The sequence below is a fragment of the Cetorhinus maximus genome, chromosome 16 (genome assembly GCF_964194155.1).
Source record: "Cetorhinus maximus chromosome 16, sCetMax3.hap1.1, whole genome shotgun sequence".
In the NCBI taxonomy this organism is placed as follows: Eukaryota; Metazoa; Chordata; class Chondrichthyes; order Lamniformes; family Cetorhinidae; genus Cetorhinus; species Cetorhinus maximus.
In genome coordinates, this window is record NC_135894.1 from 13,195,429 (window position 1) to 13,222,903 (window position 27,475).

The following is a 27,475-nucleotide window of genomic DNA, read 5'->3' on the forward strand; positions in this document are numbered from 1 at the left end:
AAGTTCCCCATGTACCCCAACAGCACTCAGCCCTAGCTCACTATCATGTCTCCCAACCCCTCCACCGCCTCTGATGTGAGACGGAAGTTTTCTCAATCGCCTCCCTAACCTGAGGTACCGCGGCCTCATGCACTGCCATCAAGCCTCAGTAGATTGGCAAAAGAACTATGAGAGAGATGAGGAGAAATGTGTTACGCAGTGAGTTGTGATGATCTGGAATGGAAGAGTCTTGGAATTCCTTTCCCTCACACTGCTTAATTGACATTGGATAAGCAGAAACTTCCTCCAACTAAAATTTAGGAAGTTAATGCCAATGCCTTCAGTCCCTAGTCACCAACTCCAGCCTTCTTTCTGGAAACCATCTCAGATAAACTGACTGTTCGTAGCCTTGTGATCTATTTGACCCCGATCCCACATTCTCTTCATCACCAAGACAGCCTTCCACCTCTGTAACATTGCCTGTCGCTTCCACCCTTAGTTCATTAGCTGCTGAAACCCTCATCTAAAGCTTTGTTGCTTCTAGGCTCAACTGTTCTAGTGGTTGTGTGGCCACCTTGCACCTTCCAGAAAGGTGAGCTCATCCAAAACTCTTGACCCATATCCTAACCTGCATCAAATCCCATTCACCGATTTTTAAAAAATTCATTCATGGGATGTGGGTTTCGCTGGCTGGGCCAGCATTTATTGCCCATCCCTAACTGCCCTTGAGAAGATGGTGGTGAGCTGCCTTCTTGAACCACCGCAGTCCCTGTGGTGTAGGTACACCCACAATGCTGTTAGGGAGGGAGTTCCAGGATTTTGACCCAGTGACAATGAAGGAACAGTGATATATTTCTAAGTCAGGATGGTGAGTGATTTGGAGGGGACCTTCCAGGTGGTGGTGTTCCCATTTATCTGCTGCCCTTGTCCTTCTAGATGGTAGCGGTCGTGGGTTTGGAAAGTGCTGTCGAAGGAGCCTTGGCGAATTCCTGTGCTTGCTGATCAACATTTTCTAGCAATGCTTCAATTTTAAAATTCTCATCCTTGTTTTCAAATCCCCCTCCATGGCCTCTCCTCTATCAGTGCAACTTACTCCAGCCCTACAACGGTCCGGGATATCTCTGCTCCTCCAATTCTGGCCTCCAGAACATCCCCAATTTTAATCGCTCCACCATTGGTGCCTGTGCCTTCAGCTGCCTGGATTCTAAGCTATGGAATTCCCCACCTAAACATCCCTGCCTCTCAGCTTCATCCTCCTCCTTTAAAATGCTTGAAACCAATCCCTCTGACGAAGCTTTTAGTCATCTGTCCTAATATCATTTTATGTGACTTAGTTTCTAATTTAGTTTCATAATAACTCCAGGGATGTTTTACTGTATTTAAGGGTACTTTATAGATCTAAGTTGTCGTTGGAGTACAATTCCATGGGCAGCATTTACCCTTTATTACCATGCCCAAATGTATTATGAAAGCTTGACCATTGACAACAACTGAGCCTATCTGACTCTCGGGCAAGAGCACTTCAACTCACTTTGATCGGTCCCTCCCTAATAGCGAAACTTGAACTTCCAGGATGGATCCTGTGCAGGGATCAGTAGCAGAGATGCTGGTGGAAGTTTTCTCACTCGCCTTCCTAACCTGAGTTACTGTGGCCTATTCGTAACCTACAGCTGGGTGAGATCAGCCCAGACACAAGCTGGTACCGTTCTACCCACTCTGGCTCAGCTACTTACTAAATAAACTTGCAGAGCTACAATGGGAGGGCTTGCAGTTGAAACACTTTCTGCTGTTCCCTCATTGAGGGTGGTCCATTTGCTTATCAGTTTGAAGCTTTCTTAAGACATATTAAATGTTATCTCTCACTGCTTGCCTGGACCAGCTTCAATGAATAAAAGGATCAAATGTAAACTTTACAATCAACCGTTTGGAACCAATTGTCCCCATTACCAAGGCCAAGAGGTTTGACCTTTGAATGAACTTTGTACACAGAGTGTACACATTGGCCAACAATGACCTCAAAAGTGCGAGTCTATTAACGATTACTGACCCCAGTGACTATTTTGGCACCAGGTATAAATCGCAACTGGAGTAGGAATTTATATGTTTACAATTCTTTGTTAACCTTTACCTTTCTTGTTACTGTTTGCGATGTTTTTCTACCTCACCTTTCACAGTAGGCTAGGTGGAAATTATTGTATGCGAGATGTTGCTTTTAATGGAAGTAAGGAATTGTCCCCATCTCCCCTGAATGTATTGACATATTTTTGGGGTACTGTTCCACAGGCCATTGTTCCCCTGTGAGTGATGATTGATAGCTGGCTAGTTGGCTTTTGGGGAGGGAGGAGGGTGGGTTTAAGACTGATCATCAGTCTGACAACCTCGACACACAAACTTTTACCAGGGATCAGGAACCATAACTCTCTTCTTAAATCTGTAATACTGAGTTTAATTGTACCTCTCCTTACCCTTCTCTGATCTATACCAACTAACATAGCAAGGACCCGGAACCCAGATTGGGATTTACATGGCATGCATCAAGTTTCATGCTATAGCCAAATGGGCTGAGTGACCAGGGGGCTGGAGACATATATATACTTTCTAAGTGAAGCAAGGATCAAGTGGAAGAAAGAATTTGGCATTTGATCTGGGAGCATTCAGGTAATGAGTTTACTGCCAGTTCACACTAACAGGTGCCTAACTATGTAATGTAAGGTTGACACCCCTCAAGGGTTGTCCTAGAGCCTCGAGGAATTGAAAATTAATTCCCTGGACACTGCAGTAAGCAACTTCAGTGAAAATGTGCTCTTTGAACACTTCAGTTTATTAGTAATAAAAATATCGGAGATGGGGCTCTTTGACGGGTGAAGGGTTCATTGGAGATGGGAGGTCATCTAATTAAACCTCCAGGAATGTATCAAACCAGAGTTGGAAAGCTTAATGTAATGACAAGAGCCTCGGCTCTCAGTTGGGCCTAGTTCATGCTGGATCTGGTTTAGCTGATGTAATTTGGATAGATTGTGGTTGAGAGAACAGGGATACAGGTGAACGGGACTGCAGAACTGAAGGATGAATTCACCAAAATAAAGTGAAGAAATTATTACCAGTAACAAAACTGGAGAATTACAGTGAAATGTGGCACCTAGCTCAGGTGGTTATTACATGACCATAATGCCTGTTGAAGTATGAAGTTATAGCTCCTGACTAATTTTTTAGGGGAAACTTTTTAAAAACTCCATGAAATATTTTAATTTGTTTGACTTGATAACAGAATAAATAGTACAATCAGCTATTAGTCACTTGAGCTATTAGTATTACTTATCTGTTGGGAAAATGTTTGAATGTTGACTGAGATATAAATGTGCTGATAAATATATATCTCGATTAATTAACTGCTGATGTTATGCACGAGAGCTGACACACAGTCATGTGACAGTAAAACATAAAAGCAGCTTAAAGGATTATTAACTTGCCAATATAATAATGAAGTTGCTTACTGCATTTTAATAAGGGCCTCTCATTGGGTGTGAGGATCTAACTATTCGGTGATTAGTTGCTAAACTGGGTGGCAAGGGAGTGTGGTGTCACTTTCAGTCCAGCTTCCCTGCATGAGCCCCTCTCAGGTTCCAGCTCATCCAAACACTGCAGCCTATGCCGTCTTGCCAACTCCCAACTCCCGGGAACTTCCTTGCCTTCCCCAAACATCACTCATTTCCTACGCTCCAGCGTATCAATGTCAAAAGTGACCATCTTGGTTCAAGTCACTCCTAAGCTTTGTCCCACCCAACCCTGTTGTTCCCCTCTGACCCTAGCCTCCTTAATGCTGCACTTCTCCACATTGCCCATCCCCTTCTCTCTGCCCGTTCCTAGCCCCTGCAATTCCCTACCGAGTGTCCTTCACCTAAACACCTCCCTCGCTGCTTTCAAAATCCTCTTCTTTGACCATGCCTCTGATTCTCCACCGTACCCTCCGAAGTCCCTTCCTCGTCTTGAATGTGTGTTTTTCCAGCATATCACTCTCTTTACTGTGCAGTACTCTGTCATATCTTTCTGTAGGTGTGGAGCACTATATAAAGTACAAATTGCTGCTGATCCCACTTCAAGTGCTTATTACATGACCATAATGCTTGTTGAAGTATGAAGTTATAGCTCCTGACTAATTTTTTAGGGGAAACTTTTTAAAAACTCCATGAAATATTTTAATTTGTTTGACTTGATAACAGAATAAATAGTACAATCAGCTATTAATCACTTGAGCTATTAGTATTACTTATCAAGGATTTCCAGCATCCGCAGTAGCTTTTAGCTTTTTGATTTTACTTATCAAGGTATTTGATAATCAAACAGGTTAGGGACATAAAATATTAGGTTAGTTAATTGGAGGTTCATTGTGTTATAGTATTGTGGTAGCCTAATAGACTTCTATTTTGACCCACGTCGTTGTCAAAGATTTTGTGCAACAATTCCTGTTGGATGATTGTCATCGCTTGCAATATACATTATCAGATTAACATCAGCTCAATGATGTGAACTTCCAGAAAGAATAGGAACTCTAATTTTCAGACCCAGAGTCACATTGACCAATTAGCACCTCTATCACTGCCAGGTTGATTCAGCCAAAACAACACAGGCTGGAATTGAACCCTGAGTCTTGCAGTGTACGTTGTTGGCATTGTATTGAGCAACCGAGCCACCAAAGGATTCCTCCATCCGTTTTGGGTATCAACTGTCGTTTACCTTCGGCAGGAGACCATGAGGAAATGATTTAGTTTCCAGTTTCATAATGTCGCAGTACAATTAAATTTTAAATAAGGCTCAACTGGAGCATAGGCACTGGTACGGACTGATTGGGCAGAGTGGCCTGTTTCTTTGCTTTACAATCTGACGAGAGAAAACCCTGTAGTGCACTGATCTCCACACCAGAAATCCCAAAACATCCATCCTACGGTCTTTGATCCTCTGGCTTGTTCTTGGTTTTAAACAGGTTGATGAATCCAGCCACGTGCCTGGACTGCTTCTTCCCTTGAATAATACTTGGCCATAAAATTAAATCAAGGGAAACAGGAAAAGGTTTTAAGTTCCTCGGAGCCTTTTTATAAAGGGCAGCGCATAGAAACACAGGATAGCTAGGCAGTGCTGAGGAATGTTCTCTCTGTAACACTCCCACTGGAGAAGTATATCAGTGCCGATGTAAATCACTCACTTGATGTGAGTTGGATCAGGTTGAAGGAATGCAACAGCAGGCCTTGGGCCCAGGTTTCTGCTCCAACCAAAAACTTCCATCCCCCACCCCCCTCCTCCCCCCATCCCTTTTTTGGGTCTCTGAGGTTCATCTGTAAAATGTACAAACTGTTCTTTGTAGAGCAGAAAATGCTAGATCAAAAATAAATATGTAGCAAAATAAACAAAATGCAAGTAACAGAGGCAAAGTTACAGGGTTTCACTGTGGATACTGATGATTGGAATTCCCTTTCCAGATGACAGAAAATGAACTATTGTTGGCAGTGAGGAGGATAGTGACAGACTTCAAGAGAACATGGATTGGCTGGTGGCAGATGAAATTTAATGCAGAGAAGTGTGAAGTGACACATTTTGGTAGGAAGAACAAGGAGGTAATAGAAAATAAAGGATACACATCTAAAGGGGGTGTATTAACAGAGGGACGTGGTGGAGGGGAGACGGTGTATGGTTTTATGGTCACCATCAGGCTTTTGCTTCTAGTATTTAATTGAATTCAAATTTCATCATCTGCTGTGCTGGGATTCAAACCAGGGTCCCCAGAGTATTAGGCTGGGCCTCTGGAATACTAGTCCAGTGACGATACCACGACGCCACTGTCAACTTGGTGGTATGTGTGCACAAATCGTTGAAGGTGGCATGGAAGGTTGAGAAAGTGGTTAATAAGGCAAATGGGATCCTGGAACTTAGAAACAGAGGTCTGTGATACAAAAGCAAGGATGTTATGATGAACCTTTATAAAACACTGGCTCGGCCTCAACTAGAATATTGTATCCAAACCCGGGCACCAGACATTTGGAAGAATGTGAAGGCTTTAGAAAAGCTTCAGAAAAGATTTACATGAATGCTTCCAGAGGAGGGTCTTCAGTTACATGGGTAGATTGGTGAAGCTGGGGTTGCTCTCCTTAGGGAAGAGGAGGTTGAGTGGAGATTTGATAGAGGAGTTCAAAATCATGAGGGGGGCTGGACAGGGTAGATAGGGAGAAACCGTTCCCATTGGTGGAAGGGGTGAGGACCAGAGAACACCGATTTAAAGTGAATTGGCACAAGAAGCAGCGGCAACATGAGGAAAAACTGTTTTACCCAGCGAGCGGTTAGGATCTGGCATGCACTGCCTGAGCGTGTGGTGGAGGCAGATTTAGTCATGGCTTTCAAAAGGGAATTGGAGAATTATCTGAAGAGGGCATTTGTAAGTCTATGGGGAAAAGGTGGGGGAGGGGGACTAGCTGAGTTGCTGTTGCAGAGAGCCAGCATGGACATGATTGGCTGATTTGGCAGCAGGCAAACTGTCTTGTTTTTCTGTTGTTCACCCCGTTTTGCTTTATGCTGATTGCTCTGTTGAAGACTCAGCCCCCACCCCCTGATGGATTAGAGTTAATTCTGAGCGCCCCAACTCCTCTTTGCTACTTCACCAACACGCCCTTGTTTGCACTCGAGCCTTGATCATGAAAAGAGAATTCACTAATCCATTGACCCCAGTGGAGGGTCAGACATGAGGCGAGTCTTGCTTGGCAATGTGGCTTTAAACTGTAGCAGCGATTCTCTGAGCCTGATTTTGAGCTGATGTAGCTTTTGCGGCAATCCCCTACGATTGGGAGGGAGCTTGCCACCATGTGCAACTCAGTACCTGGGATTCCTGTATTACATTTTAAATGCAACGTAAATTAACAAGATTCCTGCATCCCTCTCTTTCTTCCTTTCATCCCAGCATTGGTAGTTGTGCATTCAGCTACATAGGTTCCATGCTCTGGAATTCTACTACAAACCACTTTACCTCTCTACCTTCTTGTCCTCCTTTAACACTTTCCACAAAATTTCTGGTCACCCCTTCTAATCCTACCTTCTATGCTTGGTGATCAGTTTTCCTTAATCCTCAGTGCAACACCAAGGGGAGTTTTTTGAAGTGGAAGCTGCCACTTAAATGCAGGTTGTGGTGGGGGTACCTTGTGTTGCTTTTAAAAGCTTGCTTTATTTCACTGTGGAGTTTTGTCACACTATTATTCAAGGTTTCCTGAAAGATAACCAGTTGAATCATCACTCTGTCTAGTTAAGTGCAATGTATTGTATAGAACATCACTACACAGACCAGGAAGATCCCAGTTTTGATCCCTAAGTTGTTGCTGAGTTAGTTGATCTTGGTTGAGGTAGCTGGACAGACATTACTATGGGTCTCATCGGCATTGGACTGGAGAGGCCAAAAACAGCCAGTGGTTCTGCTTCTGATTACCTTTCAAGGACTCCTAGTGGAAGCTGTAGATATCTGGACACCAGGATTGAGCTTGGTCTGTGTCTCCATCCAGGATTCTGTGTGAACAATGGTCACTTGGCTGAACTATCAAATGATGTGTAGGAAGCCATATTTCATCAGGAATCAGTGACTGCTGGAGTGGGGCGGAGAAAATTGGAGAGTTGAAAAAAACCCTGAGCTCTGTTTGGACCTCTTGCAATTCTGTGCTCACGCTTTAATATGTTACAAATCTATACCATAGAAATTCAATGGATTATATCTTCTGTAAATATAGTTGTGAGCAAAATTTGTTGTCAACATCTTGTGCATTTGTACATTGACAAAACTAATCTTCAGTCCCACTCTCCCACCCCCTCCCTGCAAATTCTTCCTTTTCAAGTTTACATCCAAGTTTCTTTTGAAAATCAGGCAGTGCCTACTTTGCAGCAGAGACTATACTTCGAAAGTACTTCATTGGCTTTAAAGCACTTCTGGACATCCTGAGATTGCAAAAGGCACTACATAAATGCAAATCCTTTTTCAGCACATTTCAGATCAGAAATCTCCTCTAAGTTAGTAAACTTTCCAACACTCTTTTCAAATCCACCCCTTTCTGTCTCTTTTTTTTAACATAGACTGAGTGTTGCCACATGCTGTAGTGCTGACAGGCATTGCTGTGGTAGAAGGATTGGTAAAATAAAATACCCACAGTGAGATGTACTTGATGAGTGCAACTAGGAGTGGCTGCTCTTTTTATTACCACAAAGGAGAAAAGTAGTTGCATCAGGCGTAGCTGGGGAGCACTCTCCCCTCTGAGTCACAAGGTTCTGGTTCAAGTCCCATCTCCGGATGGGACCGCAAAAATCAAAAGTGACGCTCCTGTGCAGTGCAGCACTGCGCTGTTGGAGTTGCTTTCTTTCGGATGAGGCATTAAACCAAAGTCCCATCTGCATGCTTGAGTGGATGTAAAAGATCGTACTATTTTGAAGAACTGTGAGGGAGTTATCCCTGGCGTCCTGGCCAATATCTATCCCTCAATCGACATCACAAAAACAGATTATCTGCTCATTATCACCTTACTGTTTGCGTAAGTTTGCTGTGTATAAATTGGCTGTCGCATTTCCTACATTACAATTGTGACTACACTTCAAAAGTATTTCATTGACTGTAGAGCACTTTGAGATGAATGGTATGATATAAATGCAAGTCTTTCTTTCTGTTTAAGGAATGTGTGTGTGTGTGTGTTTAATTACCGATAGTCAAAATCTTGCTATTACTCTACAACTCACTGAATGACTTGCAGTTTTCTGGTACAGTAGATGGCGATATCCTTCAGTGCTCACAGCGTTACTGTGCCAATCAATCTGATGTTCGTCGTTTGTTTACTGCAGTATACAACCTGTACCTTGTGAGGTCATAGTCATGTGGTTGGCAGCATGAGCAAGTTAGGTCATTAAACAATTCAGGGATTTTTTTCCAAAAAAACCACAGCATGTTAACCACGCCAGCGAATGAATGGAGCAGGTTACCGTGGCAATGCATTCCATTTATCCCACTTGACTACACTTGTGTAACTAGTCTGCCTGTCAGAATCTGGCCCTTTAGTCAGCAGCAAATGTATTGGTTCAAAATAGGGTATTAGCAATGGTTAGAGAAAACATTGTGATTTATTTGGGCCATTTTAATGGCTTAAATACCATGAAGAGAAATTCAAAAGGAACCATACAAACTGGCAGGAAATAGCTCAAACAAGGTGCCCTCATCACCTCACTGCCCCAGTGCAACTGGAAAACAAGCAGCTAAAGACAGCAGAGTCTGTGGGTGGTAAACGACTCTTCTTTTAGTTCACAGAGCTAGAATGAAGTGAGTAGGTACAGTATCTAAAAATTGCAGACTCATATTCCGTCCAGTCATGTGGAAATGCCTCGATGGAATTGGACACTTATTCCTCCCTTTCTGCTTTTCTTCTGACATATTTTCCCTTTCGCTTCTCAAATGAGTACAAACTCCACAGCAACAGCCATTTTCTGCTACCGAATGCAAATGGCCAGTCTTGATGTGTGAGGTGAGGCAGTGATTACTGGCAGACTATTTGGGCATGGAAGGATTCACATATACTGGCATCTTTTGGTTATCATTGACCAGGTTGTGGGAGCTAAGACCATGTATGTTGGCAGCTTACTCCTGTACATTCTGACATCATTATTGAGCCCAATTCTACTCATACACATATGCTTCCTGGCAGAGAGTGACAGATTGGAAGATCAATCCTAATCCTGGTCTCATCTAACATCCATGCAAGTTCATCTTTCAGCCTCCTTCCAAGCCTTGGATTACTGAGGCCAATTGTTGTCTCAGCTGAGGGCAGTAAACTAAGCAGATACTGGGCCTAGAAGCCTCTGGCCTTGATGGCTTGCCCACTAAACTTTTCCCATCAAACCTCAGAAATCTTCTTCCTTCCTATCCTTCTTCAAAATAAGGCGGACTTCCTCCAGGATGTCATTGTAGATTTTGGGAAAGGTTTAATTTTAAAATAAAGTTTTTCAGGTGAGGTGAGAATGACTGTCCTTGACATCAAGGCAGCTTTGACCGATTGTGGCATCAAGGAGCCCGAGCAAAACTGGAGTCAATGGGAATCAGGGGGAAAGCTTTCCACTGGTTGGAGTTATACCTTGCACAAAGGAAGATGGTTGTGGTTGTTGGAAGTCAGTCATCTCAGTTCCAGGACATTACTGCAGGAGTTCCTCGGCCCAACCATCTTCAGCTGCTTCATCAATAATTTTCCTTCCATCATAAGGTCAGAAGTGGGGATGTTCGCTGATGATTGTACAATGTTCAGCAACATTCGCGACTCCTCAGATACTGAAGCAGTCCATGTCCAAATGCAGCAAGACCTGGGCAATATCAGGTTTGGGCTGACAAGTGGCAAGTAACATTCGCGCCACACAAGTGCCAGGCAATGACCATCTCCAACAAGAGAGAATCTAACCATCGCCCCTTGGTGTTAGGCATTACCATCACTGAATCCCCTACAATCAACATTCATCTCTTTAGTTCTGAAGAAGAGTCATGCAGACTCAAAACATTAACTCTGTCTTTCTTTCCACAGATGCTGTCAGACCTGCTAAGTTTTACCAGCAATTTTTGTTTCTGTTCCTGGGGTTACCATTGACCAGAAACAGAACTGGACTAACCATATAAATACCGTGGCTACAAGAGCATGCTAGGAATCCTGTGGCAAGTAACTCACCTCCTGACTGCCCAAAGCCTGTCCACCAAGACACAAGTCAGGAGTGTGATGGAATACTCTCCAGTTGCCTGGATGAGTGCAGCTCCCACAACACTCAAGAAGCTTGACACTGTCCAGGACAAAGCAGCCCACTTGATTGGCAGCCCTTCCAAATATATTGACTCCCTCCACCACCAATGCACAGTGGCAGCAGTGTGTAGCATCTATAAGAAATATAGGCACAGTCGGGGCGGTGAATATTTAAACTTAAAATGGGGAGTTGCTACATGGTGCTGATCCAATTGGAAAGACCTTCTTAGGCAGGGATGTGATAAGAGAAAGCCTCTGCCCACTGTTATTTTTCCACACAACGTGTTGGGGCTCCAGTCTCATCAGCACGTTGAGAAACTACTGCAGTTGTATTTCTTTAGTTTGGTAGCTATCACAATCGATTGCCTCCCTTGTGCAGTTTGAATTGTAGGACTCCGCCAAACTTCAGCACAATAAGTCTATGGCGTCCAGTAAATGTCTTAAAGAGCTCAATTCAAATGATTCATGCACAGTTGATGCAAATGTATCTGGGAACAAAGTAGGATTCCTCACAGTGCAACCAAGCAATAAAACCTAACCCTGGGTAACAATTCTGAGAGAATTCAATCGGTGCATTCACCCTGTAAGCTGCCATTCTAAATATCACTTCTTAAAAGATTTAGCAAAATAGGAGAACTGGTTTTGGAATGTTTCCAAATTAAACACATTGGATGACATATTCTTTTGTTTAAAAATAACTCTTCTTTCAGTTGAGGAGTCTTTTTTGAAACATTTGACATTAAGCAGTTTTATGTTGCAGTGAACACACACACTCTCTTCTCTCGCTGGAAACATTTTGGGCCATTTCAGAGCTCCGACAAAGAAAGCATCGGTTCCCCAAGGGTTCAGAGACACTCCCTTTAACTAATGAATAAAAGGCCCATTAATTTAATACAGCCTGTGTCTTTTCTTGATGGTGTTTGCAGACATTCTGTTCATGTGGTGCAATAAAAACAAAGGAGGGAAGATCACAATTGTATAATAACTAGTTTGGTGAGGGATCAAAGGTTTCAGAGTTGAATCAGTTCATCAGCAGATTGCAAGGAGAAGCAGCAAAAACTCAGAACCCCGCAGCCTTCCTTCAGCATATGCTTTGAGGTATTACTGTCCTCAAATGTGACTACGTGTAACTAAAATGCTAAATTCATCAAGAAAACCCAGGACTAGTGAAAGACAGATCTTTTTGTACACCCCTAAATATAAATGGGCGAGCAGTAAGAGATCATTCTCAGGTTGGCAGGCTGTGTCTAGTGAGGTACCTCAAGGATCAGTGCTTGGGCCCCAGCTATTCACAGTCTATATATCAACAGTTTGGATGTGGGAACTAAATGTAATATTTACAAGTTTGCTGATGACACTAAACTAGGTGAGAATGAGAGTTATGAGGAGGATGCAAAGAGACTTCAAGGGGATTTAGACAGGTTAAGTGAGTGGGCAAGAATATGGCAGATGGAATATAACGTGGAAAAATGAAAAGTTATCCACTTTGGTAGGAAAAACAGGAATGCAGAATATTTTTTTAAATGGTGAGAGATTGGAAAGTGTTGATGTCCAAAGGGACCTGGGTGTCCTTGTTCATAAGTCACTGAAAGCTAACATGTAGGTGCAGCAAGCAATTAGGAAGGCAAATGGTGTGAAGGCCTTTATTGCAAGTGGATTACGCATTCTTATAGCGCATAAAATCCATCACATTTCTACCTCTCTTCAGTTCTGAAGGAATCATACGGACTAGAAACGTTAACTCTGTTTCTCTCTCCACAGATGCTGCCAGACCTGCTGAGTTTTTCCAGCATTTTCTGTTTTTATTTATATTAGTAAAGATGTCTTGTTGCAATTGTATAGAACCTTGGTGAGACTGCACCTGGAGTATTTGCGTACAGTTTTGGTCTCCTTACCTAAGAAAGGATATACTTGCAATAGAGTGCAACGAAGGTTCACCAGACTGATCCCTTGGATGGTGGGATTGTCCTGTGAGGAGAGATTGAGGAGACTGGGTATATATTCTCTAGAGTTTAGAAGAATGTGAGGTGATCTCATTGAAACATGTAAAATTCTTACAGGGCTCAACAGGGTAGATGCAGGAAAGATGTTTCCTCTGCCTGGTGGGCATCCAGAACCAAAGGACACAGTCTCAGAATAAGAGGTAGGCCATTTAGGACTGAGATGAGGAGGAATTTCTTCACTCAGAGGGTAGTGAATCTTTGGAATTCTCTACCCCAGTGCGCTGTGGAGGCTCAGTCATTGAGTACGTTCAAGATAGAGATTGATAGATTTCTAGATAGTAAACATATCAAGGTGTTTCAGGACAATGCAGGAAAGTGGCATTGAGGGAGAAGATCAACCATAATCTAATTGAATGGTGGAGCAGGCTCGAGGGGCCAAATGGCCTACTCTTGCTCCTAATTCCTATGTTCCTACTTATCCTTTTTTGTTTGGCTGCCACATTCCCTGCAACAGTGACTAGACTTCAAAAGTACATCATTGGCTGTAAAGCACTTTGGGATATCCTAAGGTTGTGAAAGCCACTGTATAAATGCAACCTTTTACCTTACTCAAGTGATTTTACCTCCTGGGGCATGAGTATTTTGCACTCAGCAGCACTGGTGAACATACACTTACTGCTCTCTGCTCTTTTGACAGCAGTGGAGACCATTTTGGTGTGGCTCTTTGGACCTGTTACAGGGACCCTGACCTTCCCAATGGCATTGCTGAACATGGTGTACTGGGCCACACAACATCAGTACCCTTGCACCACGGTGCAAATTGGGGGCATACACAAGCAAAGCAAGCATGACACGGGACCAACACAGTCTCATGTTCTCAGGCAGACCACGCGGAGCAGTGACTGTCACAGTCCTGGCTGCAGCCTAATCCAATCGGTCGTGTGTGTGAAGTTCTGAGCTTGGAATTGGCCTGTTTGTTGGCCAGAAGCAGTCCACAGCACAAACACAGCAAGGTTTGAAATTTGGGTCAGTTTAATATTCTTTTCTTCGGAACCAGACTTGGACTAATGCGAAAGTGCCTTAAATATTATATAAGGCAGCTCATTTTAAAAAATAATAAGTAATTTATCATGGAAATGAAATTAAATAACAATATGAGCTTTAAGTGCAGCCAACCAATAACTACGTGGGTCAAATTGTTCAGCTATAACAATGGATCGAAGATCCAAGATCCATATATATGCAGCTTGGCCTAGATTTTTCAATTGTAGCAGCAATAGTAATCCATTAATTTTAAATGAGTTAGAATATCTTAGCTCATATATCTCTCTTCAGTAGTAGCCAACATGTTGAATTTAATAGATTTATATATGATAAGAAATTATCTGCATTGAGAATAAATGCAAAGGCGTGAAGGCTTGTGAAGTGAGGTTTGTTTTCAATTTCACTGCTCACCTTATCTCTGCAGCTCTGACCCCTTGTAGTTGTGACATGATGCTGGGCGCCCACCATTCATTCGCTCCGGGGAGCATTATTCAAGTTTTATCCCTGAGAATAGTGTCAGCCAGTTATTCAATCACATGCAAAGCCAAGGGGCGGGTGTCCCAATCGAGGTTCTCCCTGTCCTTACCCTACTGTGAGCCAGAACCCTGGCTGATTTTCCCCAAACCAACTCAGGAGCACTGTTAGTTATGGCACCTTTGCCTTAACAATAGACTATGTAATATAAATGAGATTTGTCGGGCAATAATCTGAAATTCGGAAATGCTAACTGATTTTGATGTGCAAAATGATTGTGCAGTGTCACTAAATTATGGGGTATTCATTTTCTCTCAAAGCCCAATGGCCAAGAAAGTCATTTTGCGACAGAAGTGGGTGCCACACCAGAACTTGTGCCCAAAGGAGTTGCGCTGAGCTGAGGCTTGCTGCGATTTGGAGGTCAGACCTCACCTGCATTAAACTGGTGAGTTGTAGGAGCCTGTCAGACATCTGAGTGCAGCTCACTAGTCTGGGCCTCCAGTGAATTGCAAAGCTCCGACACCCAGCCAGTCTTGTGAAGGGGGAGTTAGATGAAAGAAAGAAAGGCTTGCATTTTTATAGCGCCGATCTCAACCTCAGTACATCCAAAGCCCTTTACAGACAAGGAAATACTTTTGAAGTGTAGTCCCTGTTGTAATGTAGGAAATGAGACAGCCAATTTGTGCACAGCAAGCTTCCAGAAGCAGCAACATGATAACAACCAGATAATCTGTTTTTGTGATGTTGATTGAGGGATAACTATCAGTCAGGACACTGGGGAGTCCTCCACTGGACTTCTTTGAAATATTGCCACGGGATCCCTGGCTTAATGTCTCATCCAAAAGGCAGCACCTCTGGCAATGCAGCACTCCTTCAGTTTACACTGGAGCGCCAGCCTAGAATTTTGTGCTCAAGCCTCAAGAGTGGGACTTGAACCCACAACCTTCTGACTCAGGCGGCAGTGATACCAACTGAGCCACGGCTGACAGAGGAACTGGATGTGATTGGGTGGTGTGAATGGAGGAGTGGGGGAAGCAAGCCTGGGCCAACAGCAATGCACAGAATGGAAAGGAGCTCTCCTTTCACTTAGCTTTTCACCGGCAGCCTCCAGAGGCCTCTTCGAAGTTGATGTGACTGCTGTCAACCCAGCGAGACCGAGTGGGGCACTGACAGCATTTGAGAATGGGGTCCTAAAGCAGGTATCAGGCATCTTGAATATTCTAATAAGGGGCCTACTGCCTGTTTCAGGCGGGTACTTTACACAGTTGAAATTCATGGAAACTGGTCCCTCAAAGCCATTTCTTTGCCCACTAAATGGGCATAATTCGACCAATTTCTCCCCCTCCCCCCCACCCCTGCTAAAAATGCAAGCTTTATAAACTGCAGCCTTCTCTACACCCAACCTGTTTTGCTGGGACACTTCATGCAGCTTTCAAACACTGAAGAAAGAGAGGATAGGTTGCTGCAAAGAAAGGTTTGATGAGGATTAAACTGTCGAAACTGAATTAACTGTATTTGGTAATTGTTTTAAAAAGCCGTCCTGCACTGCTTTTTTTTTATTCCTGCAACAAACTACTTTCGCCTCTTGTCAGTGAAAATCCTTTTCTTTGATTGTTTACATTTAATCCAAATGTCCCTTCATTTGGAAACACAACAAAATATACTCAAAGCTGTTCATTGACAACTTTGACTCCAGCCAAGCTCTGACAACAAAGCCCAAAGGATTGAGATTCCCATTTGAGCCGGGACGTGGTCAGAGCAGATCGCCAGTTTAAGGACCAGAAAATGGGGCAGGAGCAGGCTTTTTTATTAATATAGCTCCCGTCATTCTCCATTGGGATTTGGGGTGGGGGGGGAGAAGAAAGAGTCATGAGCAGAGATTCCATCCTTCATGTGAAGTGGAATTCCTGGGAAAACACTGGGAACTGCAACCTTTATGTCCATAAAAGGCTCCAGCAGAACTTATGTCAACAGGTCCCAGCAACTTGCCAAGATTGATTATCTTACTGTGCCAGTATTGTAGCTCCTGTTAAAGCCAATGACCTCTGGAGCCAGGAAAGCCTCTAGTGCCCTAGGAGAGCAGCGGTGCCCTATTTCCCCATTCTACCTGTGAAGAGGATATGCCTGCCCCCTGAACATGCAGATGAAAGGCTCTTTGCCTGCGTTTGCAGCTGACTGGGAGTTCTGCTCTCCAGTTCTCCTGGTGGTGAAATGTCAACCCATGACTGTCCTAACTGTAGAATACTGTAAGAGAATATTGTAAGCAGTTATTCTCTCCTTTATCTTTTTAGTACCTTTTAGTTCCCAATGTTCCTCCCTTCCTCTGCTGAGGGTAGTTAGTGCTGCTGATTCTACAGTGGCCATTCTTCCTCTGTCAACCTGAGCAGTGGGTATTGGCAGACTATTCAACAGTGAGAGCACCATAGGCAAACCCCATCCTGATCTTGCCCAATGTCCACCCATGTTCACTGTTGAGTAGACATCAATGGATAATAGGCAGTGCTCGGTAGCATGGAACCAACTTCTAGCAAGCTCGACAAGCCAGCTCTCCAGTGTTTATTGAATCTATGTGGCTCAGTCCAAACTATGCAGCAAATATATGCATTGAGGCTGTGGAGAGGCCACAACTATTTTCTATTATTTTACAAAGTGATAACAGCTGGAACTTGGGGACAGGAGCAGGCCATTTAGCCCCTCAAGGCATTCAGTTGGCTCATGGCTCATCTGTATCCTAGCTCCATCTACCCACCTTGGTTCTATAACATTTAATAATCGAACCGGTCAACAACCTGAGCATTTCTGTGTTGACATTTTCAAATAACCTAGCCTCAGTAGTGTTTTGGGAGGAGAGATTTCCACTGGAAGTGCTTCCTGACATCATCCTGAAGTGGTCTAGCAATAATCCTAATCCCCTTTGTTCCTGACCCTGCTACGAGAGGAATTAGTTCTCTCTGTTTACTCTATCAGCTCCTCGAATCATTTTTAAACACCTATACTCTATCATCCTTTAATCTATATTCCAGGGTATACAGATCTAACCTACATCTTCAAATCTGAACCCTTTCAGCCCAATAAAACAATGAGGAAATAAAATAGAAAATTGAAACAAGTGAGGTGCTGTACTGTTTGCAAGAGCTTCAAGCCATTACATTTTATTTGTATACCATAAGCTGCTAAAGTCTTATTTACTGAACTGAACGTTTGTGGCTTCTCATATCATTACCTACCTAATGAAAGAGGAAATTGCCCTTGAAGCTAATTCCTGCAATCTTTCTGTTTGAAGATGACCTAATTTCTGGTTTACTGAACAACCTGGATTATTTTAGGCATACAATTATCATTATCGTACAATTTCAACAATTTGAGCTCCGGCAGGATTGTAACCTAGCCCACCTAGTGGGAAACTGACAGGTTGGGCACCATTTTAGAAAGGCTTCTCTACGTTCGGGTGGAGTGTGAAATGAGCGGCCTTCCCGGCCCCATTCATTTCCACCTGGGCGCATTGGATATAAATTACTCTCATTTTGAGCTTCTAGCACAAAAGCGAGGCTGACATTTCAGTGCAGTATTGAAGGATTGCGGCACTGTTGGATGCACCATCGTTCCATTGAGACATTAAACTGAGGCCCTGCCTGCAGACGATCCTCTGACACGATTGGAAGAAGAGCAAGGGAGTTCTTCCAAATGTCCTGGTCAACAGGTATGCTTAACCAGCATCTTTAAACCAGTTGTTCTGGGCATTATCATGCTGCTGTTTGTGGGAGCTTGCTGTGTGGAAGTAGGCTATTGCTTTTCCCGTGTCCACACTTCAAATGTACTTGCGAATCTGTCCTGACGAGTGCAAGACTAAAAGCTTTGACAGTCTGTCACTTTTTTCAGGAACAATCATGATGCTAATGTGATGAAAAGGATACTATTCTTAACTGTATCCACTACGATTGTGACCTTTTCCTTTATCCTCCTCCAAATTTTTTCCTTCATCTGAAGACATTAATTTAGATAGTTGCACAGAAATAAATCATCCTGGATCCCACTCTTGATCATTATCCAATGATTTTGCATTTGTGGAAATCACCAAGGACAGCACTGGGCTGACTGTGATCTTTTCCGATGTTAAATAGCCAAACTAGCAATGAATGCTTAGACTCACGTGGACAAGATACTGTGGTTGAGTGCTGGCATCCGACAAGTTCTGCCGCAAATTCCTTTGGGAAAGAAAGGGAGGGAATTACCAGGGGTTGCAAGTAATGGGAAAGCTGGGAAGGATGGGAAGGGTGATATTAACCTGGTAAATGCTGAAGTAACTATAGTGGCAAAGTGTTGGACATGCCTCATAGGCTCCAGGTTTAAGATCCAGGCTTTACTCCTCTTCCTTGCCAACCTCGTCATAGAGAAATAGGTGTATTCTTGAGATCCCTTTGATGTGTTCCTTCAATAGGTGAGATAAACAGATGTCCATGCCGTGTGATTAAGTTATGAAGGCTTGACAGCCCATTTCAACAGTTCATCTGGCTGAAATGACGCCTCGGCTCACACAGTAAACGATGCTTGCTTTCCAGTGTTGTTTGTTTTTCTTGATGGGGTGTGAGCAGATGAGCTATTAGTTGTTGACACAAGGTGGGCAGCTCTTTAGGATTCGCCTTGTAGAGCTGAAAGCCTTCAGATTAGATAATGTCACCATCAAAATAACCACTTAAAGTTCAGGGTTGTTGGGAGAATACACAATCATTGATTATGGTCAAACATAAGTTGGCTATCTGGTATTTTTGTTGGCAGATCTGACTGCAAAATACTTATTTAATTATACACATTCCTTTGAACTCCTATCTGTTCTGAGTTGTTAAGCAATTGCTTTCTATAAAAGAATATTCAAACCTTTAAAATCCCTCACAACAAAAACAGAAACAGAAATACCTGGAAAAACTCAGCAGGTCTGGCAGCATCAGCGGAGGAGAGCGCAGTTGACGTTTTGAGTCCTCACGACCCTTCAACTGTTTTTGTTTTGGATTTCCAGCACCCGCAGTTCTTTGCTTTTATCTTTAAAATCCTTCAGTAGGTAGTACATTCCTGGCTATATTTAGAATATTAAACAAAGTCACTGCATACTTGCTTCTTCATAGAACTTTGGCATCTGTCTATGGCAGTCTTAATATACACTTTTCTTTTTTTATTATGCCTCTCCCCCCCCCATACAATGACTTCTTTATGCTTTCTGTTCCTAAATCCACTGGTCAATCTTCATACCTCCCCAAGTGGCTATTGCACATGCCTGACAGGGATTCTCCGCATGCATTGGGGGGATAACAACAATGTCAAGCTCAGTCCCGTCCTCATTCAATGTCCACATGAGCACTTCTAAATGCACCCCACCCAGGAAGTCACTGGTTGCCCTTAAAGGAAACTGGGATGATTTTGTTCCCCAAGTCCTGCTAGTAGAACCAAACATCAGAGAAGGTGCCTGTTCCTGTGTTACACACCTGGGGATTTGCTCTTTGTATGCCGAGAAAGCTTGGAGAATCCAGTGCCAGATTTCATGGTGTTTTGAGAAATTTGGTCATCATGGCTTACACCTTATCGTCTGTGGGGCTGTGGCACTCATGTAAGAGTCACACTGGACCAAAAACACTTCAGTCTCCACTGAAGGTTATTTTAGGAATGACCGGCAACTGTGCTGCCAATCAGCCCTGAAAAGACTGCTTTTGTGACTAGTCCACGTGTTCATTTGCACAAATCAGTCCTGTTCACTTCAGTATACGAAGTTGGTCACTTTCTCGCTGGTGGGCTCAGTAACCTGGGTGGGGAAAATAGGCTGGGGTTCCTGCTCCTTATCATCATCCTGCTGGAATTTCACATGTCTGGGCATTGGGTGAAGATCATCAGGTTGACTATAGTTAATCTGCTGATACTCGCTGCCAAGCCTCATGGGCAGATGGAAGGGCCTTCAGGGAGAAGGTGGAATTGTAACTCGACAGGAAGTCAGAAACCCAAGAAAATGAGAACAGAGAAAAAAAGAACAAAATGCAGAGCAGAAGCCAAAGTGAATGGATGTTTGCATAACTTGCTTGTTTACAGTCCGGAGAGGGACAGAATCAAATTTTCTAAGAAAATTCAAAGAAAGAGCGAATGTGCTGAGGCATGTTAGTGCACAGGTGTTGAGAGCACAGAGGTGAGCCATTATTTAACGTGGCTGTTGATTTAAAATCTTGTTTGAAAAAAAGGATAGTCAAACTTTCCACTGTGGTGACACAAAGTTGCCATCACCTGAGCAGAATGGATTAAGCACCTGATGAATGAGTGCTTGGGCACTTGTGTGGACAGTAAGGCTGCTGAGTCTCTGTTCTCCTGCCTGCTCCATTCCTCCTTGCAACAGCAAGCCGATCATGCCGACCATCTGTCTTTGAAGGTTGCCCTGCAGAAATAATCCTTGCCTCCAGGCAGTGCCCAGGAGCCCTAACTGAGCGCTGAGCTCAGCTCTGGCCCAATTAGGGCCTTTGCATTTAAAGAAATTGCATCATGTCGCTGATGCAGACACAACACAGGGTCAAGATCTTGGTTCCCGACCCAGGATTGAAAATCCAGCTCATAGTCTCAGGTTTAATCCTCAGCTTTTGCGGGTTGTCAATATCAGGGGAGTTAGTATTGCAGTTGGGCTCAGTAACCTGGGTGGGGAAAATAGGCTGGGGTTCCTGCTCCTTATCATCATCCTGCTGGAATTTCACATGCCTGGGCATTGGGTGAAGGTCATCAGGTTGACTATAGTTAATCTGCTGATACTCACTGCCAAGCCTCATGGACAGATGTAAGGGCCTTCAGGGAGAAGGTGGAATTGTAACTCGACAGGAAGTCAGAAACCCAAGAAAAAGGACAGGGAAAAAAAGAACAAAATGCAGAGCAGAAGGGTCCCTGATCTGTGTTCTGTCAACTGACCCCAGTTGGAATGGTACAACTGGCCTCAGCTTTCTTCTGCTGAGGTGGGAAAAGATCAACCAGAATTCATGCTTTTTCCCACTATCCAATGATACCTCTAGGACAACCCACTTGTGTGGACACTGGAGGAGAGTAGGATAGGTCTTGGTTGTGATGTTGTGAGAGTCAGCATCTTCAAGAAAGGAGGCGAGGAGAAAAATCATTTGAGGATTATTTCACGTGTGTGTGTTTGTGTGTGCGTGTGTGCATGCGTGTGTGTGTGTGTGTATGTACATATCATGGCTGGGATTTTCCAGCCCTGTCATGCCAAGACCTGCTGTGGGAGATTCGGCAGCCCGTCCAAAAGCCCATTGACTTTTGGCGGGACCAGACGATCGCACAGCGGACAGGGCCAGAAAATCCCACCCATAAGTACATGCATGTACTTAGGGGCAAGAGCTGGTCTTTCAGCCACTCAGACCTGCTCCGAAATTGGATTAAATCATGGCCAATCTGGCCTCATATCCATTTCCGCACCTTTCCTCCATCTCCCTTGATGCTTTTAGCCGACATAAATCTATCGCAGTCTTGAAGCTCCAATTGAGCCAGCATCCATAGGCTTTCTACCATTCTTTGTGTGAAAAGTGTTTCCTGATTTCATTCTTAAATGCTCCAGTTCTAAGATTTCGTCCTTGTGTTCCAAATTCACCAACTAAAACAAATACTTTTATAATCCTTTCAGGATTTTAAATACCTCAGCTCAGATGCCCCTTCAATACTCAAGGGAATTCAAGCCAATTTTATGCAACCAGTCCTCATAATCTAACCCTCTAAGCCCTACTATCATTTTGGTGAAGATATATCGTGCATGGACACACATGTACAAAGACACAACTATTATATGTATACAAGTATACATACATTTTGTGTTTTTTAAACCTCTGGCTAGGATTTTCCTTGCCCACTGGCGTTGGGTGTATTCAGTGGCGTGAGCGGTCAATGGGGCGAGAAGGCTAAAAATCAGTTTCATGATGTCGTGAAACCAGTTTGCGATCGTTCGCATTGCCCATCGATGGCGGGCTGCATTCCCTGCATTTGGACATCAGGAACCTCATTGTAATACATCAGCATATCATTGTAAGGCAACCCGCTCATTACCCCCTCCCCACCCCTGCTGTATCATCTGCCCACATTGGCGGGAAAACACAGCAACATATATAAGGCATGTACTTGGCAGGCTGCACTTCACTCAGGACTTCAAGGTTTGTTTGCCTACCTTGCCTCAGTCAGCACTCGCAGTCATCAGCGCCAGGCTTCACAGACAGCACTACTTTTAGGGGAGCTCACCGGTAGGTCTCTACCTACAAGATCAGCTATATATGGGTGGCTTTTCAGTGGCTGCTGGGCGAGGTCTTGCTTGGGGAAGGGGGAGAAGTGGCTTCAGCCAAGGGAAGAGGCTGCAGGACGAGAGCTGTACTGGGGAAGGGGGATATCCTAGGGTCTGTGTGGGGACACATGTTGATCTGTGCAAGTGGCCTCAAGGTGGTGAGGGCTGAGGAGGCAGCCTCCAGAGGAGATGAGGCCAGATAGACATGTGAGGGTATCTGTGTGAGAATGGGTGGTGATGTGTCTTGGGCTGGCAGTGAGTGAGATGCCAGTGAGTGTGTGTGAAGGGCTTGAGTGTGTGAGTTTAGGGTGATGAGATGGTTGCCTTAACCTGATGACACGGATGAGATCATTCATCCTCTATCTGCATTGGATGGCCAACATCTTCTGTGCAGCATTGGCTCTGATCACCACTGCCATCGCCTACCAAGTCGGAGTGTATTGTTGCTGCTCCTCCTGCGGCCAGAGCTGGGGTAGAGGACATCACAGTGGGCCTCCATGGCATCCAAAAGGCACTCGAGGGCTGCAGTCTTCTTGCCTTTCAGAGCCATGTCTTCTTTGTGCAGTCCTGGGCTGGAAGCACTGAGCGTGGCTGTACTTTAAATATAGCGCCCAGCGTGATGAAGCGGCGAGGTGATGGCGGACGGGCGAATGAGAGCCTGCCCACTATGGAAATGGCATGTTTCTCTGGAATGCATAAGTAACGTGGTGGTCTTGGGGCTTTGGGACAATACAACGTGAAAACCTACCATCACAACTGGTGGGTTGTTTGACCCGCCCGCTACTGCACTTAGTGCAAACCTGGGACGATCCCACCCTCTGACTTGCCATAAAGTCGCTTGGTTGTTAACCCGGATCTCCTTCTCAATCTACCTTCAGTAACGATATCACATGATTAATCCTGTGGCCTATATGTCATCATCCATGAATGCATCCAGTTGGCATTTATACTGCCAGCAGCCCGAGAACAGGCCCACAACTGAGTAAAACAATTACCTTCAAATTTGCAGCAATATTATTATATTAAAAAACTCAGATCATGCAAAGAGATTTCAGGAGAATAATCTAATTGAGGGGCTCAGACAAGGGATTTATGACGTAAGTCAAACCCTCGATTAGATTACTGCCTCGTAATCAGTCCCAGCTTTCTGTAGATTTCAGAGTGTCATTCCATTCATAACAGGATTATCTGTTCCAACAATGGTAACGTATATTGGGGAATAAATAAACCAGAAGAAGTAGAATCCTCCTGCATTTATCGACAAACTGACACTTAGCAGAAACAAGCATCTTGATAATTTTATAGGCTAGAGATGAGAGTGCATGTAAATCTAATCCTAATTATAAATAATTCAGTAATTGAACACTTCCCATCATTTATTAATTGCAATGTGTCGCCCTTGAAAGCTCAGTAGGTAAATGCATTCCCTATACTGGAACTTGGCCCCAAAGTTTGATCCTTGTGGGTTAGAAGATTGCAGTCGAGGCAGTTGTAGGCATAGCACAATTGGCCTCAGTGTTCTCGGGGTAGGCAGGAGGAGAAAAATAACTAGCTAGTTTCCATTCCTCATCACTGAAAAGTACATGTGTGGATGCTGGGTGAGTACTGGAAGGGAGAGCTATGGCTGTGTCTCCTCTCATCTCCAAGAAGATTGCTTATGCTCACAATTGTGCCTCTTGCATAAATAACTGGCACATTGGACAGTGTGTTGATGCCATTGGAATCATTCTCCAGCATGAATTGGCACCCTTAGGAGAGAAGGGGAAAGAACCAAGGGGAAGGCAAATTAATGAACTGCAAGAGTTTTCATTCAGAATGCATACATAAAATGTATATTAAACAAAATTGTCTAGGAAAAGTTCCACCTAATTAGGATCTATTTAAATAGATCAGAATAATCCCAAGTGGGCACACACAATGTCTGGAGGGACTGCCAAACATTATTGTTTTCTTATACAACAGAGTTGTGAGGCTCACTTGAAAAGAAGCAATGACTGGTAATAAGCTAAGTTTTGTACTCTCGTTCTGAAGTACCAGATCACCTGTTAACTTTCTGTAGACCACACAAACCAGCAATTAAGGAAATTATTTTCTAGATGCCCTTCTCAGATTTATTAGCCAAGGATTCTTGTGAGTAATCATTAATCATTCTTTAACAGGCAAACTTGACTGTCGGCCACTCCTGCTTTCAAACTCCCATTTGCTATAATGTGTAAGAGTGCACCTTGAACTATTTGGTTGATAAGCCAACGCTTTATGACCTGACTGCCTGTTTATCATGAAATTTTCATTGATACCAGATCAAAGGTTAAGCTAATGTGACACTGAGTTAAGTGAGAGAGCTGCTAAAGGCCAGTTTGCTTTGACCATCTGGATGGCCACCTTGACATTAAACTATGAGAGCCACATTCAGGTCAGCCTTGTGTTATACTACTTAGCCTTGAGCGTACTATCATGCAGCAAGTAGTTAAAGCTGAGTTTTATCTGGAAACTGATCTCTCTCATGCTCTTAGATTAAGCATTGGCATAGAATCCTGGCTCAAGTTTTTGATGTGGGAAATGTATTTATGCTTTGAATTAATTATGATGCAGAATTGTTTATGTGCATGCTGCTGGGTCAGGTAAATGGAACTGTACAAATCTAAACAGCTGCCATGGCTGGTACTTGGTTCCATCTTGGATATGGCCACAAGTGACTCTCTACTCAGCCTGGCCCCACAACCCAGCAATGAACTTTCACTTTTGCTAGACTGTATGAACTTTGCTCTGAAATGGAGACTGGGCGTGTTCAGATTGGCAAAATCACAGATCCAATTTTAGAGCGGCTATGTATATTCAACTTGTGCAGAGGCACAATATCGGCACTTGCTATTTCCAGTTTCAGTGGGAGCACTTGTGTAATATTAAATGAGACTGCTTGACCTCTAACACACATTCGGAGATAAAGCAATTTCATTGGTGGGTACAGCTCAAGGGGACCATGGGTCAGAAGGTTTTATAATCATACACAATTTACTAAATCTGCTTTAGAATATTTGATGTTTAACAGTTGTTGAAAATTCTATTTGATATTAATAATGAGGAATGATAAAAAGGATACATCTTCAAAGCTGTCAGGGGTACTAGGTCACCAAGCACTCAGGGCCTTGATGTAAATTCAGCTCAATGGAGGAACAAGACATTCGGGAGCTTTTCCTGGGCTTGTACCAAGGTGCACTAGATTTCCTGGGTGCAGAAAATATTGGAAAATCAGGCGGATTGGAGAGCACACCAGGAAAGAAATTCACTCGGGTTTCCCATATTTGCCATGCCCTGATGATCTGGTGCGCTTGTGTACAGACACAGCTAAATCCACCCCATCCCCCCTATTCTGCCCTTCTAATGCTTCATTGTAGCCACAGTGAATGTGTCAGCATATTTGCAAAAACAGAAAGGACACCAGTGTTCTTGTGTTTGTTTCGGCATGTGTACAATCACACATTGCAATCATCAATAGATTTTTGGATGTGATGGTAATCAAGGGCTATGGGGATAAAGGTGGAGTTGAGGTAGAAGATCACTACTATCTTAGTGAATGACTGAACATTCACAGGCTGAAAGGGCCCAATGGCCTATTCTAGCTCCTATTTCTTATGTTCGCCTACTCCTAATTCACGTCAGGAGTCACTTTTGGCCCGGCTTCCCCTTACCAGTGTTCCTCCACAGACCCGCTGAACTGAGTATCCAGTTTTACCAACTCTGCATTTAGAAGAGTTTTACATGTAAAACAGGAGGCTCTGATTTCCAGCATGCTAAGTGGGCGGACATTTTAGATGGGGCCTTTTTCAGGGTCACTTTACATGTACTGCTCCACACTATGGTAGTTTTTACTGCAAATAGGTGCTCTCCTACCCATACATGCCACATCGTTTCATCGGTACATGCACAAGTCTGTCTGGATTGTTAGCGCGGATCTGAAAATAGCTGTGCAATTTTTAATCAAATGTTTAAAGTAAAGAAGCATACTGTTATGGACCACCCTGGGAGGCAAAACCCACTGGCAGGGTTTGTGCTAAATGTTACAACTCCAGATTGAAACCAAATGAATACAAGTAGATCTTGACGCAATACGGAAATACATCTGGATCTGGCCAAAGACATTTAATGTAAATAAATACAAGATTATAAACAGGGTAGAAATAATAACAATGAAGTGTCTACCATGCAAAGCTCCAAACCAAAGTCTGTTGAGTGGGATGGAAATCTGCATGATACATAGATCCTTAAAGGTTCACAATCAATGCTGCGAGAATATTGTAAAGACTAGTAAGAGTTTTGAGATATATTGCTAGGATGTTACAACATAAAACAACATAACATGACAAGACCTTGGTTAGGCCTTAACTAGATTACTGTGAAGGTTTTGGTCCCTTAACATGGTGGGTGATATGGGCCTGAATCTTCTGGTTGGCATGTGGGGGTCTGCCCCGCTCGCTGACATGTAAAATAATGCGCGGTGACAACAGGCATGCGTCCTGATGTCACCACGCGTCATTCAGATCTTCAGTTTGGTGGGCGCACACCGGAGTTGGCTGCGCACCCGCTGTACTGTCAAAGGCCTATTAAGGCCATTTAAATATCAATTAAAAGAATTAACGGAGCTGTCCGTCCAACCTTAAGGTTGGCGGGGGGGCAGGCGAAGAGCCCAGGCGGCCTTCGCATTTTTCATGAAACATCCACAGGCGGGATGAGGTTTCATGAAGGTTTTTAAACTTTAATGAAAAATTTTAATAAAATTCATAGACATGTCCCAGCTCATGAGGGGACATGTCTGAATAATTTTTTAACATCTCCTATTGACTTTTTGAGAATGAAATTAAACTCCCTGAGGCAGCTCCATGCCCCAGGGAGATTTCTGCGCATTTTCGCACTGGCCCTAACTCAGCCTCGTGCTCCCCTCCCCCCCGCCCGCACAGGGAGCG

The 27,475-nt window shown here is 43.7% G+C and overlaps 1 protein-coding gene across 2 annotated transcripts in view; it reads left to right on the plus strand.

Moving 5' to 3' along the window:
- The window catches only part of nhsa (Nance-Horan syndrome a (congenital cataracts and dental anomalies)), a 467,161-nt gene that overhangs the window by 155,827 nt on the left and 283,859 nt on the right, over positions 1-27,475 (plus strand). The gene's annotated exons all lie outside the window — the stretch shown is intronic.